At 31.6% G+C, this 21,053-nt stretch overlaps 1 protein-coding gene across 1 annotated transcript in view; it reads left to right on the forward strand.

The window, feature by feature from the left end:
• Window positions 1-9,043: 9,043 nt before the first annotated feature.
• The window catches only part of LOC116766362 (LIM domain only protein 3), a 32,640-nt gene continuing 20,630 nt past the window's right edge, over window positions 9,044-21,053 (forward strand). The window contains 2 exon segments of the mRNA XM_061522913.1: window positions 9,044-9,279; window positions 20,051-20,096. The gene's annotated coding sequence lies outside the window, so the exon portion shown is untranslated.

Here is a 21,053-nt window from a genome sequence, read left to right on the forward strand (position 1 = left end):
CACCTCATATAGTTTATTTATGCTCTTAAAACCCAAGCTGATGCAGAGCTATGAAAGTATTGGAGAAGGATTTTCACTGTTATTATATTTATGTAATAATTTGTGAAGAATGTCCTGAGAATAATCAAATCAAATTTCCCGTTATGCTGATAACATTACAAATAATAATGTAATAAATGATTACAGTTTTTTTTTTGTTATGTGAATAATTATAATTTAAACATGTTACGTATCAAATATCTACTAAGAAAATATTCGATCATTCAAATTATTTTCTGTCCCTTCTAATTTTTAATAACTCAACACGTTTCGAGTATTAGTAGTGTGTCGGTGAATTTTGTGTGAGCGATCAATTAGCTCGCGTCATGACGCTTATGGTATCGTTTTAATGCCATAAATAAAAGTATTTAATGCGGGAACCACAAATAGAGGCACGGAATATATACATCGACGTGATGTGATATATTTTAATAACTAAAGTATGTGGAAGTAGTACATACGACTACCTAATATAAATTATTACGTAATATCATTACATTCTTAGAAAAAAAGGATCAAATACTTATATAGATTATATTGAAACCGACTTTAAAATTTTCCATAATGTTTATTGCTTTCGTAAATCATACTTTACATATATAACATCACTCTGAAAATGTCGCGATACAGATCATTTCCCCTTATTACTAGTGCTAATACGAAATCGGGATTACACTCCATTTACCCCGGCTTTGCTTTAAACCACAGAATAAATAAAGATTATATTAACTAGCCATTAAATGTCGTGAGAACGCTTTGAATTGCACAATAAATTAATGGTCTTGTTTATGTTTAATGTTAATTATTTAGTATTCTATACTATTATATGGTTATATTATGTAAATAATTTCACGTGGTTTCTTGTATATTTATTGTATTTTTTATATAGGCTGTATGTCGCATGTCCTTTGCCTCACGATTTTTATTATCTATTGTCTAATTCGATGTTCATTATGAATGACCTAGTCATTTATTTAAAATGATTTCCACTCTGCGATCTGTTTTCCTCAGGACATTAATCTAAGATCTCACTTATCATTTAATTAGATCGAGCGGGCGCCCTTGCGGCTTCAATTTTATTTTATAACGTCATACACACGTCTATCCCTCGCTAAATATATAAATGTGATGTTTAAATTAGTTTAAATGTATATGGTAGTAAGGTACATATTGGTGTGGCATTTAATCTCTAGTGTGGTCCTCGTCCCCGCTATTCCCAACTGTTTCTGTCGTTGTCTATCCGCCACTGGCCAGTTGATGCGACAAATTATTAGGGTTGGCTGTACCAGATATAAATTCATGGACAAAAATATTTAAAAATTCTATACAATATTTACAATAATGATATCGAAATATAAGCATATGTAATAATGTGACTAATTTATGATATTTAAATAAATTAATCTATGATTATCATGATGTATTTTGTACGACTTATCTGGAATGTTCCGATCCAAATTTTTATGCTTAATAACTTATAGCTTAGTATAACAAAATGGCACTTGTCATTCTTGTCAACCCTGTTCCGACGAAATGCATTTTATGTCTTGCGCCTTCCCGCCAGATAATAAGCCCCCAAACTTAATCACGTCCCCCGTACGATATTGTACATTGGAATTTTTTTACACCACTCATTACACACTGTTAAATTCCCACGAATTTAATTTTTTTATACACCATTCTACTTTCACAATTACTTTTGCTATTAATGCGTTCACGCTGCATAATTTCTTCGTCATTCAATTCGAACGCGGTCCTTTTTTTAATGAATGGAACCTTACGAACGCATGCCCGGACATTTTCGTCACAAAAGATTCGTTTATTAAATTTATCATTGCATTGAATGCCGCTCACGTGTTTATAATGTTTTGTAAGATGGTCATTAATTCAAATAACTTAAGATTAATAATAATACTATATATATAAAGTAAAACATATATATTTTTTCATTATAAAACGGTAAAATGTCGAAATCACTCTTTAATCATCAATCTACATAAGTAGTGCTTAACTTCCGTAAAATTTTTGTTTTAATAAAAGTCCAACACTCGTTAGTCTGTGGCGCCATCTGTCGTTGGAAAAAAAATCGCGGCGTAGGAAAAAAGAAGAGTTTAAACTGTATTTAAATTTGCATCAGCGGCGTTGTGATGCAGATGAGTGACGTCACGTGGGTGAGGCGTAATTGACACCCTCTGAGGGTGATACAGATTTGTATACATAAATATCTATGCTATCTATATATATAATAGGTATCTATGGAGGTATTGAAGTCTGTTATGACACTTAATTTCATAATCTTGATTATGTTATAACAAAAATATAAGATAAAAATATTTTTTTCCGTTTATTTGATCGTGTAATAAAAAATAATAGAACAGAATTCAATAATAGCAGACGCGGAGCTAACAGTAAGTTCCGGCTGTATGGTTGTAAGCCGTGTTATTTGTCAACGCAGTGGGCGGAGAGATCTTGAAATCAATTTTCATTTATTCACAGATTATCCGCAGTAGTTTGGTTTTGTAACAGACTTAGAAATGTTAGAGGGTACCAGCGTAATTTATATAAATATACGTATATATGTAGAATTAATGTAACGTATAAATAATTCGTAATGAAAATGTTTTTTTTTAATGAAAGAAATGTTAATCAACCGTTTAATATACGGTTTACATCTCAAAAAAATGTGCACATGTGTTCAGCCAGTCGCGTAGAAAAGTAATAATTAATGATGTCACATATTAAAGCGTCGAGTGAATTATTTAGTCAGATCTATACATTTATAGGTCTATGTAATAGCATCGGCCCAAAACACTGGAATAGTCTTGGTCGGCTGCAAAATCCTTACAAATGTGGGCCGTTATCGTCCCGCCCGATTGACCGTACTCCGACCGCGCATTTCTCACCCTGAAAAATTAGGGATTTATTTAATTTTATGGCCGCGTCACGTGCTGAATGAAATATTTAATAGGTGCATTGTTTCTTATAGTTTTAATGTTTTTTTAATACTTACAATATATATATATATATTCAATCAAATTAAAAAAACTGTGTCGTTTTTTAGGGTTCCGTAGCCAAATGGCAAAAAAGGAACCCTTATAGATTCGTCATGTCTGTCTGTCCGTCCGTCCGTATGTCACAGCTATTTATTTCTGAAACTGTTGGGCCTACATAGTTGAAACTTTGTGGGTTGATGTAATCTGGTAACCGCTATTCGAATTTCGAATAAAAATTTAAAAATTAAAGGGGGGCACTCCATACAAGGAACTGATTAAAAAAAAAAAACAGCTTACCTATACGTGATAGGTGTCTATGGATAGGACTTTAAAAAGACATTAAGGTTCCAAAAACCATTTTTCGTCAAAATCCATTGTTTGAAAGATGACGCTTCCGCAATTTTAAGATAAGAGAGTGAGAAAACTAAAAAATATATGCTGCTTATTTCAAGGGAAACTTTCAACTGAAATTGATTTGAACGAGATATCATTATTAGTTTTTAAGAAATAATCCATTTTCAAAACCGCATATACAACTTTGTCGTTCATACAAATACTATGTAAAACCAAGTTATTTTTTTTATAAAACATCGATCAAAGTTACTACAATAACTTTTATATTAGGTCATCTAGTTGCTGATACGGAACCCTTCATGGGTGAGTCCGACTCGCACTTGTTTAATTTATTACATTACCATTTATAAACCGTTCTTAGTAAAGCTGTTCCTGGACGTAAATGTTTTATATCTATAAAAAAAGAAACAAGTAAGTAGCGACATTTCTTTTATCCGTTAAATAAACTATAATTATTTATACTGGCAACATTATATAACAGATACAACAAACATTGATTTATATTGTACAATATGTCAACAGCTCTCGGTCTGGATTTAAACTTTTAACTAATATAAGTACAATGCGTCTTCCCCCGTGTTTCACTGTTTGCTTTTCCCATGGCGTGCCACGGTTGGCCGGGGTTTGAGTGATCTCATTTATTTAATCCCCGTTGATAACACAAAGATTCGTCACGTTTAGAATTGGAATGAATTAACGTTTTGTAATATTAATTACGTGCAAATCGCTTAAAGAATCAAATGAAGCGGAACGGATCAAATCAAGGAAATATTACGTTATTCTAGACTATATGGAGTGAGTTGGTTGCGGATTAAACTAAATGGTCTCGTTAGTTTATTTTATTAAGAATATATATAATAATGTCATTATATATGTATTAAGATGTCATATATTTTATAATCTATTTTTTTTATTTAAAAGGCAGTATACTTTGCAGCTATTTTTGTAATTGTATGAAAGTTTATTGTGTTTCAATGGATCTTATCTCATCTCGAAAGTCTGGATTGACTAACGAGCAATGATTGTTTTTTGTGATAATATATTATATAAAAACAGATATAACTTTGAAGAAAATATAGTAGGGATGATAGAGATAATCCTATTGGAGTTTTTCCTAATCTAGTGACTGTCCGTCGAGTATGGATTTGGTGATATTAAAAAGCAGGACATAGAAAAACTAACCAGTTCGGTGTCGATGATAAATCTAATGTCCCTTACATTTTCCTCTAACATTTTAATTTAAGTCAACAATCAGTTCACATAAAAATCGACCATCTCTTCGGGAATTTATTATTTGATGATCATTTCAGGTAGCGAAAACTTTACATACATATCATAAACAATAGCTCTGCTTTCAGCGTTCTTTACTCAATACACCTAAAGCAAATATGCAATTTTTTTTTTAAGTAGAATAAATTTTGTCACCCACACGAAGTTTGAGATGCATCTGCTCTCATGATCACATTGTTTTTTCTATAATGAACTTAGCTTTACAGCATGTGATCAGATTTTTAGTACAGAATCTCCAGAACAAAGAACCTGCGATTAAAACCTTGAAGAGCTTACATTAACTGCATATGTATAGATGCAAACGTCTCATAGTTGGAGATGTATCTGTCTGTGGAACTTCTATACAGAAATAACTTGTACGTTTCAAATCATTGATTTCCTTAGAAGTTGTTGAATACGGAGCAGGAACACAAAATAATAATAATTTATAATTCAAAGCAGAAATACAGTGAATGAGCGTAAACTAGAAATAAATTTAAATTGAAAATTGTTACTTAAAAATAGCTTAACTAAGATAAATTTAAATAATCAGACGAACTCTAAATTCATATTACATTTAAGCATGTAAAGTTAATCGAGCTTTTTATTATCAGTGAAACAAATATTTTTCAAATGACATTATTTTATCTATAGCTAAGCAACATTGCATATAAGTCTTCTTCAATGGAAGAATATAAAAAAGACAAAATATATTAAGAATTTATATATTTTACTTCAGTTATTTATTTTTATTTAATATTTATATAACAAAACTAAATTTATTGAGGTTATAAATTCAATGTGGAACTATAGAAGACAATATTTCATTCTATTTCGTTTTTTATCATAGTTATTGGTAAATATAGTTGATAAAAACGCCCACGGTCATTTCGACAATTGTAACACCTGTACTTCAACGTCGGGTTGTAGGTTACAGTTTTTGTTGGTTAACGAAATCGAGCCCAAATTAGTTATACTCATTATCTCTAGAAGGTTCTCGTTCTAATTTCTTTCGACCTCATTTTGTTTTTTTTTTTTGCATAAGTTTTTGTTTATTTAATTACGATCGAGATAATTTTAGCCTTCGCGATATGACTCCCGGTAGAAGTTGTCTGTTTTAAAATATTGTATCCGAGACCACCTGTTCTTTCGCAGAATTAGCGGAGCATTATAACAAAATTGCCTCCTTTAAGTTAATTAAAACGACGAATTAATATCGAGTTGATCCGTGAGGAGGCAGTCGTTAGGACAACTCAAGTAAACAATATTTAAATAAAACAAAGTTTGCACAGACAGCTGTACATTCCTTCATTTGTTTATCACGAACCCAGATTTTGTTATTAAGTGTGATATATTCTTATTATATTTTTTACATTAACAGAAAACGATAGGACGGTTAAAATGAATGGTTTATAAGTTATCTAAGCGGAGTATCAAAAAAATACGGGATAAAATCTTACAGCGGCCGATCGTTAAACTCAAACCGCCCTTTGGATGTTACTAAGAATAATTAACAGGATATTTGTGTTACATCATTTTTAACAATCTAAATGAGGAGCTGAGTTCGTAAGGGCGTCACGTGATACCAAATCAGCTCGCGTGTTGCCTTAAGCCGCCATTAGCACACTTTGTAAACTGACGAAAGGTGCCACTTTAATTTATGCAAATTTCTCTTTCCTCGCTTTCTTTACCAGTTCTTAGGGGGGTGGAGGCGAACGTGGAGGGGGATTACAAGAGATTCGTTTAAGACAATTCAGATACGGAGATTTGAGAACAATATAATTATAACGTTACTCGATACTATTTATATATGTACGTACATGTTTCGTACGACCAATTACCAGTTTGTAGTATGTTGTAGGAAGAGTGATTGTGAATTTACTCGGCGCGGTCGGCGGCAATATCAGTTTACAGCACAATGGTATTCAACAAAGGACTGAAACGGTTCACAATGGTGCCGTTTGCGGCACAATATTGGATCAATGGTCAGCTGTCGAACCCTCCGAAAAACTAGAAGAAAGAACCAGATAAGAATGATTAATTGGTTTAAGTCGAATTCAATGAAAGCCGGGCAACGCCGTTTAAGAATAGCTAAGTCTTAAATCTGTATAAGTATAGGTTATCGCGATGGTAATCTGCTGATATAACATACATTAGATATAATCATTGTAAATAAGGATGGTGTTATATATGTTGAATGATGTTTGTATACGTCATTTGTTCTTAACGAATTTATAATGCCTGAAAGCTGTGTTGATTTGTAAGCAAAAATGTAACAAGTAACAGGGCAATAAATTAATCGAGTCAAGGAAATGAATACTCCTATATAGGGTGATGATCGGGTCGCTGATAGTGATGTGAACAAATATGTATTTCGATATCGATGACTCCAGACAAAATCAAACAGATACAGAACTAAATTATGTATAATTTACAACACATCTGACTTGTATTTTAAGTTTATTATGATTCAATCTAATAAATTTTATTTAAATCTAAAACCCTGTATGAATTAATATGCCGATATTAATCTTATTATTGTAAAGTATTATTGAAAGCTAAGACAAGTTTCCGTGTTACGTCGTAACAAACATACATACATCCATACATGCTGATAAACAGTCGTCCTTATAATATCTGTATGATATATTCCACATCCTTTAGACAGATCCGTTTTGAATGGATGGCAAATTGACATACGGCAAGCCGGTACCCCGATTTATTTAGGACTTTTACGTATTCACGTCTTGTACCTTCAAACATATCACTTCGACGTAACAAGATCTATTTAAAAAGACCCCAAAATATTGACATTTAATTGTCATGTAATTTGTGTTATACAAAGTATAGATATCTTTGTGATTGGAATTGTAAAACCAATGATATATCATAAATAGGAAGAGATAATATATCGTTGATAGATTTTTTATTTTTATTATAGGTATTCTTAGAGACAAAGCATAAAAATTCGAATATTAAAATAATATTTGGTTTTAACTATATAAATAACTATTTTAAATTGTTTGTCTATTAGAAATCCAAAGACGATAAGTGTTGCCTCTTGAGAAAAACACGAAATGAGAAATATAAATGAACGAAACGAGATTTTTTTTATAATAAGGATATTTAAATCCGTATTATATAGGAGGGTTACTTGTTAGTGATATTAATTAAAAGTATTGTAGTGGTTAGATATAAATCACGCTTTATGGAACCCTTTCAGAGCGACTTAATTGATTCAATGCAAGCGTGAATAAGAAAAGATGGATAACAAGACGCGTATAACAAAAGAGTTTATACGGCCCTCGTAAATTAACTTGTTATTCCTATTCACTTACTTGATATTCGAATCCAATTATATTTTGCAGGGTTATACATGTTTTTTTTTAAATATAATTGTCAAATTCAAGACATGAACAAGTTTTTTGAGCCAATAAATTATTTTTTTATTAAGTGTTATAATAAAAAATAATATCACATGAATAAAATTTATTATAACTTATAAAGTAGCTTGTTTATTTCAATATCGGTACTATTTATTGATTGCTATTACTAGAGAGCCAATTATCTTCTAACTGGTAACGATACTTAATGAGGCTTACCGTCTTGTTAGGAAAATACAAAATAGTTATTTTAAATGTATATAGAAACGTTCAATAGCATTATTTATTCCAAGAAATCTGTGTTTCTGATTAATTTCATATAATAATTTAATATGATACGTGTTAATAATATTATTATTTGTAACGAATGCCTTGTCCGTCGGATTGTCTTCTTGCGTTGCGTGCTCTGGGAGCCACTTTAGCAATGAATGAGGTGTCACCGACTTGTTTTTATCAATGATGAATAGCACAAGTCCTTTTAGTTCTACAGTTATGAATAATCATTCATAAAATACATACATACATACATAATACGACAACATAAAATTATTATCTACTATATAAAATACATAAATTGTAATACATCGTCACGTTTGATACGCGTTTTTATTTAATTGAAGTAGGTATAGTTTTAACATCTACAGTAGTTTATTCAACGTAAATCTTATTGCATTGCTCGAAATAAACTTATTAATATTTTTTATTTTGCCTTCGACGCGATGTAAACAAAAAAAAACAGTCACAGAACAGCAGAAACGCATACTCGTAGAATAATTCGCTTAAGTAGCGTTTTATTTAGGCCTAAATGCAGCGGCACAATCTGCCCACTTATGTTAGGCGTCGCTTCAGTTTCAGAAGGCAGTATGTGGAGCCGGCAGCTTTGTTGGAAAAGCACCGCAATGGCGGAGCTTTCGTACAGGAAAAGGAAGGATACTCTGACAGCACTCCCCGCCTTACTTTCAGACATTCGGATTTTGGTCTCTCCCGCTCATTCGCTTCCCGGCAGCGGTTGCGAGCGCACGTCTCTAACACACAGAGCCTAGTGATAATACGTCGCGTGAAACTTTTCGTAGTCCGAGTTGAACGGTCGCGATATCAGAACATGAACAGAGTTCAGTGCTGTGTGCATTAAAGTAGAGACTGATCGGTGGTTCCGTAGATCGGTGTCTCGGTGGCTGTGTTCCGACTTCAGAGGGGCTAATTACCAGCTAGTCTAATTGGCGGTGCGACGTTACATGAAGGTGAGAGCACTTTTATTTCCGTTCGGCAATCCCTCTAATTGCGTCAATTAGTGTAATGCGGCGACAGCTTTGAAGAGTCACTTAATGATCTCCACACAACACTAGCAGTCATTACTTTTAAACGTATTAAAAGTAATCAACCGTTATTGTAATTGAAATGCAATTAGCTCAGTCCCTTTCAAATCCCATTACTGTAGTAGAATGAATTTAAAAATTCTTTTATCATAATACGATTTTAATTAAATAAGACCTCCGTTGTTTCATTAGTGGAATTGTATGTTTGTACAATATATTTTAATGTGTGTATTTATTAAAGAAAATGTAATATCCTTAATTGGTACCGTATCGTATATCTTGGCTAATGAATAATATTGAAAATAGCCGTGCTTGAGAGATGAAACAGAAATTATAGATACGACAATTTTTATAATTTAATAATTATTTTTTTATATTATAATATAAATTCCCTATGAAGAATTGAAAATAAATATTTAGTAAAAAAATTATTATATAGTTAAGGAAATTAAACAAAAAAAAAATATTTAAATTAAGTCATATGTGATAATCAAAAGAGTTAAATTTCAGAAAAGTATAGTTTGCTATAATAAAATTAAAAAATATATATACATACTTAAGCTAATAATGAACCGATAGAAATGATCGCATGGAGTTGTAGCTAAGGTATATGTTTATATAGAGAGGGTAGTCCTAAAGGCCAATTATAATAGCGTATCCGACTTTTCGTTCTCTAATTAGCAAGTGGCTCATTAGAGTAACATCACTAGCCCAGGAGTGTAGCAATGCTTCATTCGTTTTAATTATAAACACGACTCTTATAATTACTGAGCGCAATTAAGGGACGACATTTTATTGCTTATCTAAAATAAATGAGTTTGTCATCTTTATTTTTTATGTACAGACATACATACTAGTCTTGATTTAACGTTTATGATCATTACTAAAAAAAAAATGGATTTTTTCAACATTATAATATAAGTCCATAAAAATGTTTAAAAAATAACGCACTTTAAAATTGATTTTAATACAAATGCATCAAAGCACATAGTATAAGTCGTAATTTAATCTCAAAAATGTATTTCAATATAATATTTTAAAACATATCCATTGTCATATATAGTAAGGGGATGTTTCCATTAATTCATCTGTGCTAATTAATAAAGCTGCTTTAATTAACGAGGCTGTTAGTACGAATTAATCAACGCTGATTGGTCCATTGCGATGACCGCTATCCTAATATTAATTACAGCTAGGATTAAACCATTTTGTTTCATAATTTTATGCGGTATTAACATATAATGATAATTGTTATTTGTAACAAAATCGTTATGTTGGTAGCATTGCTACATTGAATTTGATTAGTTGACGTATCTGTTTTTTTTTTAATATCCGATATAATGATTGAATTTTGATTCCTGGGTATTTTTTATATAAAATATTTAATGAATACTTTAAAAATATTAAAATGAATGGAAAAAAAGATTTAGTAACAGCATGAGATCGAATAAATTAATTTTAAATACAATTTCATACTTCGTAGAATTAATTTCAAAAATGTCACAAATAAAATTATAGAAATAAATTCTTTGACAACCTTAGATTCGAGTTACCGTTTCAAAGTTCTAAGTATTCTGTATTTCCAATACACGTGGTGTGAAACAGATATTTTCTTTAAATATAAGTGCAGCGTACACCTAATTTTACATGACGTGTGTTGGTTGTCATTAGCAATTGCATGGAACTACCGGGGCCTCTAATTGGATCGCGCCGGTGTCTTCTACAAACAAATTAGCTCGAGGAACCGTCGGGGATTTAGGGTTGGCACCAGAATTTCGTATTCTGTGATATTGTTATATAGCCGGTTCGATTCCACGTCTTCATTCAGATAACAAATTGATAGATAACAAAGTTGAGATTAAGTTGTTTTTTTTAATAATATTTATACGTAATAACAAATTAAGTTATTTTAAATTGAGCATCCATAATAGTCTTCCAGGAATAGCTAGTAATTTTCTCGTATATTTCATTCGCAATTTAATATAGATTTAAAATTGGCATAATTTTTATATTTTTTATTGTATTTGTTATATTATATAAATATTTTGATTATTTTAATGAATATGATAAGATATTAGGCAATTTTCGTTTAGAGCTAACCCTTAAGGTCACCAGTAATTGGATTGGCGAGCTTGTTTTTCAGCGGCGGTTGAGACTTTCTCTTGTTACTTATTTAATTACTACCTTATGTCACTATAATATTAATTATTAATAAAAAAAAAAAAAAATTTACGCAGCAACGGTTTTTGTCAAACATTGTCTTGAAGTTTCTTATTATTTTCACAATTGTAGCATAAAAATGTGGGTTTGATTTATTATTTATTTACTTCGGAATAAAATATTAATATAGCTCTTTAGTTGTTTTGAGTGCGTTAACGAGAAAAAAGCTTTCAGTACTGTCAATCCTGGTGGGAAAACGTTTTACGTATACGAGAGAATATCAATATATTGTCATAAGACGTAAGAATTACGAATATCTCTCTGGATAGCACCATATCACCTATAGCATCGTATTCAGAATGTCTCCTGGCCCCTAACTCATTAGGGTAGATAACCCTTAGTGGCGTGACTAATGACGCGGGTACGTTTGTTTGTACACAGCGTATGTAGTGACGACTGTGCCGTTATCAGAATGCTTACCACAAGATCGCGCCGTCATGCTTCATACGGAGTGTCTCCAGTTTTACATTCGTAAATCTTCCCACATTACAGTATTACCATAGGTTCTCGAATGCGAAACGGGAAACCCTTCGTATGCAGTGACGATCTTAACTCGTGGTAAGCGTGAATAACGATGCGTCCACAGTACGGTTTTCTTTCTACACGAGAAAGAACACTATTTAACCTATAAGATACATATTCTGTAATATTTTCTAAGTGATGTGAACGTGAGATCGTTTACAAGATTTAAAAAGATAATTGTTTCATCATAATAAGAATATATAAGGTATTTAAAAATCCGTTTTTTATAGAAACAAATAAGAATAGATCAAAAAATAAATGTTCCTATCAACCACCATGTTGAGATCACGACCCTAAAATTTGGGGGAATCGTTTTAAGAAGCAATAACCAATAAGTTACGAATGCGCATACGATACCACGGATAACAGATGGCTTGGCGTCTAATAATAATGTCTTAATAAAAAAACTCTATAAAAACAAATCGACGAACAGATAATTAATAAAAATATAAAAGAGCTTGGATATATTGAATTGAAAAAACAAAATTTTTACAACATAAAATAGTTACTATGAAACGAACACTCAAAATAATATCTCGATAAATTTTCATAATTTTAAAGAATTTTAATTATATATAATGTGAAGTAATGTATCGATAAAATTCATTCCCTAATTGGGCTCACGGCTCGAATGCAAATGCTCTATTATTAGGCAGGTTAATTAAAGAGTTATCGGACGTAATTAACCCGTTTCGGTATAGAACGTGTGCCCGTGAATTGTACAAACACTACTAATTAAGAAATACCTCTTCATTAGTCCCATCACTTAAATTACTCATAATTATATTACAAATACTATAAACCGTTATTGATCTCGATGTTATTGATGTAATTTTATCGATAATTAGTTTATACATCTCTTAAATTTTTTTATATCTACAGTTAAATTGTATTAGAAAATCCTTTAAGTATAGAGATATCGGATTACTTCCATAGTGTAATTAGCTTACATTAAAGAAATTTAATGAATTTTTATACAATTGAAGTTTACATTTAGATAGTTAGTTGGTAAATTATCTATCCGTCTTGAAATATAGAATTAAAATATCATAAGAGTTTTTAATTTCATTGTACTTGTTATATAATATTGGGCAGTCGTCAAACTTTGGTTAAATTAAATTTCCTTCGGAGTGTTTTCAATTCCATTACAGATATATAGGAAGCCGCGACCTGCTAGGGTTATCGGCTGTTATAAACGATCTGTTGACGTAGAACGGCGACCATCCTCGCTTTCGTTAGACGGCTAGGGAACAAAACAATTATAACTATACACATATATACATAACTTAATAACATGTTCAATGAACTGCCATCCCTAATTAGTTGTGCTATGTATAGATTCATTAATAACAATCGTATAACTAATAATTTTGTCAGTTTATTATACATTGTCAGAACAACGAGCGTTGCTGTTTGTTTTTACATATTATTGATAATGTTTCATAATCTCGTAGGTAAATTGTATCTACAGTCGTTCATTCATAATATAATGAGTAATAAGTAATATTAGTCGTGGTTTTGTATTTTTTAAAAAATTATATATATATATTAATATTTCGCAAATTTTGTACTAATCTCGTAGTGTGTCAATGAGATAGCTAGACACCAATGCACTATGCAAATGGCTTGCGATTTCATTTTTAAGTCGTAAAAAAAATATATATTTGGTAATATCAATAAATTTATATTACGGTGTTTGTATCTTAATAAAATTGACGTGCAACATTTGATGTTACTGTATTTTTTTTAAGTTCCATAGTAAACATAAATTTTTATCTTCTGATTGAATCGCCCGAAAACTTTACATAACTTTAAATTTTTTTTTATTTAAATATAACAAACGACAAACTAAAGATCTTAGTATTCAAATTCTCTAGAGAAAGTTATTTGTTACTTTTCGATTTCGTCGTCCATTTTGTTTAAGTGACAACATTGAAGTTTTTGTTGAATGTCATGTACTGACCGTTCTTTAGCGCTCACATGACACGATTTTGACACCAATGAACAATTATATCACCGTCACCGCTTCAACTGTTGTAAAACGTTTAACTTGGATAGGAATTGAAAAAGCTTATCTCTTTGATGCCCCGCATCTAATATTATATACCGGGAACCAATTTTCCTTGAATTTTTAACTGAATATTTATTTTATACCCCAAATATCGCAGAGGTCATGAGCATAACATGCACAAAAAAACGGGCTTCGTAAAAACTGAGTTCGCCAATTTATTGGCCATTTTGATTTGAGTGCTTTTAAAGTACAGTCAAAAGTTTTCGCCGATAGCCTCGTTTGGTAGGTTTTATGCAAATTTCGACATTAAGTAGGGAACAAACTGTGTCTACGTTTTACTACTTCGGTTCAAAAAGAACATTTTGAATGCGCTTAGTTTAAATCGTCTTATATTTCATTATTCAACAACTCTACAATGTCTCAATAACAATAATTTATACAAATTTAACAGAAATTTATAAGTTAGTGTAATAACTCGTTGTTTGTATCAATAAAAACTTCCGACGCAGTAAATATTACCTGGAAAAATTTATTAGATCGCAAAGAGCTTAGAGAGGGATGTTTAACGTTTTATTTTAATTAAATTAACGACGATCAACACTACAATTACGAACAGATCAATGTAAACGAAAGACTAAGCGGATATAACGCACATATAACAGCTTAAATTTACTAGCATTCGTAGTGCAAGGGAGCCGTCAACAATGAAATTCGCAATGAGGTTAATACCCCGTTCATAGAAAGCGTTCATTTCCTCCGTACTTGATTCGTGGAGTAGCAAACATGGTCCGGTAATGAACGTGCAGGAATAGTCCAGCGATACGGCAATTTGAACGTTCAGTGGCCCGCAGCCGAGCCCCACCGACAGTCCAACACTGCTCGGGATTAGTGACTGCTGTTCATGTAGCTGCGTTTAAAGCGACTTTAATATCGATATAAAAAAAACTATATCCCATCACTACGTCCGTAAAATAAATAAAGCATCAAAAATATAGAGTATAATTTACATGTGGTTTATTATATCCATGGCAGCCGCAAAGTTAGAATCTGACACCTGCGTTTATCCACAATCATGGTTGCGAGTGTGGTCATTGAGGGGTCAGATTTGCGCTGTTATTAATTCTGCTAAATTGAAAGCCGAGCCGATTTGCTTGCTTGCTCGTTGATGAGAACTTATGAAATACGTGCATTTATCATTTATACATATAAATGATTTTCTTCATACATTTATATTTATGATAACGTATAAATTTATTTATGTCAGTTCACATTATAACCCTGTCACGGTTCTCAGACATTAAAAATATATAGCATCGATAAAAATGGCGGAGCTAATACGAGCTTGTTTCGCGTATGGAAACAGCGAAAACCCCGATTCAATTACAAGCGAGCATTTATCATCGCTGTTGACAAACGACGTCGACTTGTTATATCAACGGAAAATATTTGAGAACTGTTGGTATTGACCAAAAACTTCTGTTGCCTCCGAATTACACGTATTCCGTACACTGCGTTGCGATACTCCAAAGGCAATGGCTTTTATGACGTCAGAATGAAATAGTTTTTCCGAGACCGGCGTAATTGGTATGAGCGATCAGTTATGTGATATTTTCAATACGGCAGCAAATTGGTTTCCTAGTAAAGCAAAGTATCCGTGTACAAACGCTATGGTTTAGAAGAATGCATAATGGGCGGAAAAATGTCAAAGCTAAGTGTATTAAAGTTGGGGTTGTTTCCGCTGCGTGCCACAGCTGATGTATGGCCTCTGTCGACAAATTGAAAACAGTTGTAATGTAGGAATGGCCAAATGGCCCGTTCGCGACCCACGCTCTCCGCAGCGGCGGCGTCGCGTCCGCTGTATTAGCAACTTATTTTGAGGTTAGCCATAATTAAAATTGCAAATCAACCGATTCATTATTTAAATCGGATCCCGATGCCGATGTACGATTCAACAATGAATTAATGATCATGAAATATAATTGAAAATATTGCATAGTTTATAACATTAACGTAGTAATGTGGTTTGTTTGAAAGGTAATGTAATATCTATGGTGTGGTTATGATATAGCTTCATTACATTTATGTTATCGGACAATGTGGATAGCGTTGTATGAGGACTTTGTTCAATATGAGGTTTCGGTGGCGCTGAAAACTCTTGTTGGACGAACGAGCTGCGTTTAAAGCATTCCCCTCTTTCTTTTCCATATCGACATTTGTTCATTGATAGAATTAATACTTAATATGCTACTCCGGTCTCATTTGATACGCTATTTTAAATTTAAACAAATGAATTATGTATCATAGAAATGGTAATATTATTTTATACGTCACAAGTACCTAATTATGATGACGTTAGAAATGTATAATAATGATTAATAAATAAGTACTCTGTTATATTATGAATTCGTCGCAGTAATTAGTTATAGAACAATATTTTTTTTTCTATTGTTAGTTGATGATTAGTTCTTTCTATTGTAACGATTGTTCAGAAACGAAGAATAAATATAAAAAAATTGTTCACATTAATACAATAACTCGTGCCATGTAAATAAACAACGGAACGAGAAAACAACTAAACATGTCGCATTTAATAAAGAATATTGTTTTAATAGAGACTTGTTCATTATATTCACGATCATAGACTGATATGAGTTTAAAAAAAAAAAACAAATATATAGGACCTTAGTGTATGATTTTTTTTACTACAAATTGTAATAATAAAAGCAATATTTGTAAATATCTTTTGCGGTTCTCCGAAACTAAGTTAGGGTATTTGTCCCTCAGAATATATACATGACAAAAATAAGCCGCTCAGCACTGGCGCGATAGCAATCTGTGGGTAACCATCTCAACTCAAACCGACTCGGGCTCTACGTGTGTTTTCTTTTACGCATATCATTTTTAATCTTTTTATTGGTATGTTCTTGTAAACAATAAGTTGCGGTTTTGTATATGTAATGGTAACCGGATATCTCAACGCTCCGCCGCCCACGGATAAACCGGCTAAAGTTACGTTTCTATCCAGTTTACTGATACGTTACAAATTGAGCCGTCGACACTCGATATTTATATTGGTTCAGTGATTTATTTCAATTGACTTTCCACAGTGTTCTTTATAATTAAATTACTGATATTAAACCCTCGGTACGAACAGAACACTGCATATTCCTATCTTTATTGTAACAAATAAAATTAAAAATACTACTATAGCGTATGCAATTTTTTTTTATAAAAGTAATATGTATTATAGAGGATTCTTGTTTAAGTCTTGTCAAGGGTTTGATCTCGTAACTAGACGCTTACAATATCTCTACGTAGAAAATAAGAAATGCAATCTTTTGACGAAATCAAACAAATAGCTGAGTTTGTGCAGTGACCAATTCAAATTGTAAGAACATTGGGGCTCGCTGCGGGATGGAATCCAATCAGCTCAACTACTTTCAGATGCCTATCGCTAGTTTCACATTCTAAGATTTGTTTCTCGAGATTAAATCAAAGGCGAATTACAGTAGCGGCGAAAAAGAAATATGGTGAGTCCGGCCCGCCAGGGCGGGGTGTGCTGAAATTGCTTTTCAATCCCTCGGACTTTGGACTTGTAAAGAAGTTATTACCTTCCGAGGAGATAGCGCCCGCTCCGGATACGGATATATGTCTTTTTCATATGTAATATTCCTTTTTCGCGTTTTATTAATGGAAAATGTTTCGTGGGACAGTGCGGCCGACTCCCTCTTCAGATATTAAAAAAGCCGAAGCTGATACAGTGTGGCTTCTTTTATTAGATACTCGTAAAGATTTTATGTATTTCCAATGGTTTTGTACGTGTTATTGAGCTTTTATTTTTATTTATTGTTATTTGCATTATCTCTATTAACCCGCATTGTGAAGGGTACTGCGAGAATGTGGCTTCGACGGGTATTATGTCATTAGCGTCATCGCTGACTAGTTTTAGGTAATATACAGATACTTTTAGTATCACCTAGTCGCTACACACTTATATTAATGCGAAGTTTCAATTGTCTTTTATTGGTACACCCGTGTGCATCCCGTTTAATAATGATGCCTACTCTAATTAAGTCCACTACACCAATGTTTGGTATTAATTAGTGTATTGTTTAATTGGTATCTCTTGTTATCTGTTTGTTTGGATTATTTATTCATTAGTGGTGTTTGTGACAGCTGTTGCTGAGGTAGCTGCTTGCATTGGTTTATATAATGTACCAGTGCAAATGTTTAATTAATTATGAAACGTCATACATTCATTAATATAGTTTTTATTTTTATTATTTTTTAATTCATACTGTTCGTTGTAACCTCCTTCGTGATATTTTCATCATGGTAAGCTACTAAATAAAAAAAAAACATAAAATTGTTCTAAATTTAAATGTTTATCGAACGCGGTCAAATAGCTACAAGTTGGCTGTGTCAGTTTCAGCAGCGTCTCTTTTAGGTAACAATGCGGGCTACACGCGCCGTGCTTGATTACACCCGTCCGTCACGATTAATAGAATATTGTGTGTGATTCAAATTGAATTAGCCAGCCATTGTGGAATTACCAGTGTATGTTTCGTACGGAGTATTGGTTTTGAATATTTAGTAGCCAATTTAGATCGTGTTGCTATTGTGATTTGGTAATAGAATAGTGTCCAGAATGTTTCATGCTCTCTCATTAAATTTGCATTATATTAATTGGATATAGATTAAAAATTAGATATTCATTTCATTGTTTGCTGTTAGTCTTGTATTTACATTTATATAGTTATAAATTTTATGTGTGCGTAAAAATATTGTCGTGTGTGTGAACTTATAGTGCTTGACTTTCTTCCCCATTTTTACGGCTGTTTGATCACGAATACGTCCCATGTATGAATTGTTCGGTATTTTGTAATACATCTGTATAATTTTGTTTAAACAGCTGAATAAAGAACCGTATGTTATAATTGGTTTACATTGAACGTTTATTTATATATAGTTAGTAGGTTCCATGTACACAATTATATATAAATGTTAAACCCCTTGAATACGAAGTATGTAACAGAATACGGTTGTTAGACTAATTTAGGTGGAAGATCATCCACGTAATTAATCCACTTATCAAGAACCCGCCTTTGAAACTAGAAGCGCAACTTCAGAACTCTACCTGCAACATACTCTGCTATATAATACTAAGGCTATATAAAATATTTAACATTACAGGGCTATTAAGCATATTAAACCTATTTAGAGATTTAATTATTTTTTAATTCACTATAATAAATGGCCATAGCTTTTTTAAAACATACATTGGCTGACTATGACTAAATATTTGTCCGTTAAAATTCAATATCGCTTTTCCAATAACTGAAATTTATTGGAAATACTAAATTAATTAAACTGTGTTATGCAATATTGCTAAATTAATATTGCATATTACAGTATCTCAGACTATTGTAAACAGTTAATTGAAATATTTTATTATGAACTGTTGTATTAAAATAACCCTTTCACATTCAAATATAATTTAATACTAATAACCTTTATTATTTAATAATTATACGTTACGTATTTATTTCAACTTCATATAACATTTTTATACATATTTTTCATAATTTTATGTCGGCTGTATGAATCGGGTAAAGATTAGAAAGTTTTTTTTTTGTATCTGTTTCTAGTTTTTAATCTCATTTATATAGTTTGAAGTAAGCATTTAAATGTGCTGTTAACAATTAAGCATTTTAAATTGCTTTGTATTTTTTATTTGATAAAACAATTATGAACTCGAGTTTTCTTTGACTTTCTTCTATTTAATCTATGGCTTCATTCGCACTGAAAATTTAAACGTCTTATTTTTGTGCTATGGCTTCAAACTTAAATGTTTTAAGACTTGTGCTAGGCATATATATATATTTTTGTAAATGATTATAAAATATACGATATTTCTTTTTACCAAACTATTTCTCGTTTTAGGTGTCTGACCAGAGAAGAGGAGTATTCTAGAGCGAGATACGGTTCGGTGAGTATGTTGCGTCTTAAAAATGTCTCATTGGTTATAATATATAAAATCAAATATAAGGTAATAAAAGTAAAATTATTTTTTTCTTACTTCCATGCAATACGGAAATGGTTTTGGATAGCAAATGAAATACAGACACGTGTTCCTATATACGTATCGGTGCATACTTATTCACATAAAATAATTAAAAAAAAAAGTAAAAAAAAAACAATAGTTCCTAAAACTGCCGCTCAGAAGATTAACTTAGTTGGATGAGCAGATAGTAATATTATATTTTAATTAAATAACGACAATACATACGTATAGTTATAAGCAAAACGTCAATGATGGTTGGGAATCAAATCAAATAGCGGTAGTTGATCCAATATTGTGAACGTATTTTAATTATATATATGCGGGTTTGTCACCACGGTCTGTTCAATTGATGTAAGTGCTGTATTTCAATGAAATCAACCCTCGCATTATTCAAGATATTTGATGTTTAATTCTATATAGAGCTTTTTCGTGTTCTCTATATAAATTATTGTAATTTTCTAACTAAATGTTGTTGACGTATTCTTGTATTTGTATTCTGTCATAATAATGACAGCTTATATTATTTATAATCTGTGAAAGTGAAATTTTCGATTTGACGTTTGTATAATTCGTCCTGGTATTAATGGCTATAATAATAAGTATATATATATATATATATATATATATTATTGTACCGGATATTCATACTCGTGGACCTGAGAAATCTGTAAGCTAAGATTTGACAGGTGAACATTGGAATAACATGATCGGACAAATTACGTCATGTATCAAGAGATCATGATTGATATAGACATAGACAATATAGACACAGTTAAAACAATGAAGATACAGATTAAAAATATATTTGATCTTCTTTTACAAATAACCTGAAATGTCAAGTTTAATTTTTCGTCGTTTATTTTGTGAATAAACTGGTATTTC

Source organism: Danaus plexippus, chromosome 15 (assembly GCF_018135715.1).
Source record: "Danaus plexippus chromosome 15, MEX_DaPlex, whole genome shotgun sequence".
Taxonomy (NCBI): domain Eukaryota; kingdom Metazoa; phylum Arthropoda; class Insecta; order Lepidoptera; family Nymphalidae; genus Danaus; species Danaus plexippus.